At 43.0% G+C, this 1,849-nt stretch overlaps 1 pseudogene; it reads right to left on the bottom strand.

The window, feature by feature from the left end:
- Positions 1–966: 966 nt before the first annotated feature.
- LOC121433945 lies at positions 967–1,217 on the bottom strand (annotated as a pseudogene).
- Positions 1,218–1,849: the final 632 nt, after the last annotated feature.

Here is a 1,849-nt window from a genome sequence, read left to right as displayed (position 1 = left end):
AAGTTTATATTTACTGGATGATGGAAAGCAGAGCAGACAGAGTTAACTAACAGCACAAGAGTAAACAGTTTCATTTACCCCTCAAAATAGAGCGAAAACAGCCAGGCTGGGGTAGGCCATCCACATCACACGGGCCAAATTGCTCTTGTGATTACCATGTTACTGCCGCACAAACCCCCAGCCTCCTACAGAGCCAGACTGTCCGAGGTGAGCCGTGCCCTATACTGTCCGGATTGTCGACTACTCTGGTTGTCTCTGCTCTCAAGCTGAGCCACGACTCAGCTTGACAGACAATAACAATAACAACAACAACAGAGCCCTGCCTGGTAAATGATTGTTTTTACACACAGAGCAGATCAGTTTGGTAGACAGTTTCCACAACATCCAGCATGCCACAGACGTGTTCTCCAGTCTTACCCCATTAGATCCAAGTGTGCCCTGAGGGCATGCGATCCTTCTCCAGGCCACTGCGGTCTTACACAAACATCGTGATTAGTACCATGCTTGTTCCTATTAGCGTCAGCAAAGAAGAATGAGACCGGCAGGGGGGAAACCCACAGAGTCCCAAGCAGAGAAATTAAAGTTGATATGTTTTTTAATTGATAGATAATTGTACATCTTTACGGGATACATATGATACTACAGAACATTTATATATTGGATAATGATTCAATTAGGATATTAATCATCTCAAACATCACTGAGTTGGCATCTTTCTTTTTTCTTTTTCCCCCGTTTGGCTACTTAAGACAGGGTGTTCTGTAGCCCAGGCTGACCTCAAACTCAAATTCCTGATCCTCCTGCTCCTGTCTCCCAAGTACTGAGATCACAGCAACATCAAACCTTACTCAATGTTTGTTTCCCTGCTTGATTGTTTGTTTTTTGTTTTTGTTTAGTTGTTGTTGTTTTACTTTGTTTTTACTTTCTTGCTTTTAATTATGACAAACATTCTCTGATCTCTTCTGGTCACAACTTCTTTGAGACAATTCCATGAGCATTAGCCAATCGGAGAATAGAATCTTCTGACTCTCCCATCCCGAAAATGGCCCCACAGATAGCAGAGGTTTCAAACTGGCCATTAACCCACCTGTAACCTTGCCAACCTCAAGCGCATTTGTCTGGAAGGATGTGTGGTCCTTGATGCCCATGAGGCTGCTGCTCTCAGAGCATTTCCGCAGCACAGGCAGGTGGAAGAACTTGCCCGTATGGCTGTGCATGAGGACAAGCCTGCTCACTCCAGGACCATCGCAAGTGCAGAAAGATGGTCTGTTTGCTTGTTTTAAACCTGGAGGGTTTGCTATGTTTTGACAGGGTGTCTCACTATATATCCTAGGCTGACCTTAAACTCAAAATTCTCCTGCCTTTGTGCCCCCTGACTTGCCCAGCACAGAGTCTATTCGTTTTCACTACATGAATTTTACACGGAACAATGGAAAACTTGTAGAGCACAAGTAAGTGAAGGAGGGAATATGTTACCAGGCAAGCCCAGGAATTCATCTATCTCGACATGATTTATTTCAAAGTTGACAAGACACGGTTGCCCATAATGACCTCCAAGTGCATAAATACAAAAGAGAATAAATGAATCAGGGAAAGTATCTCACCATGAACCTACTTCTGAAGAACACCTGAATCTGGTAGAGCAGACCTCATTCAAGTTTCACAATGGAATTTTACACAGCTGTTTAAAAAAAAATGAAATTCATAGGTTAATGGATGGAACTGGAAAACTGTACTGAGGGAGATAAACTAGACCCAGACGGGTAAATGCCACAGGTTCTCCCTGATTTATGGTTCCTAAATCCAAAGCTTTAGATTTGAGTATATAACTTGGAATAACCATAGAAAC

The sequence above is a fragment of the Microtus oregoni genome, unplaced genomic scaffold (assembly GCF_018167655.1).
Source record: "Microtus oregoni isolate MIOR12 unplaced genomic scaffold, Mior012 000042F_ref0000377, whole genome shotgun sequence".
Lineage (NCBI taxonomy): Eukaryota > Metazoa > Chordata > Mammalia > Rodentia > Cricetidae > Microtus > Microtus oregoni.
This window is presented reverse-complemented; position numbering and strand designations above follow the sequence as displayed.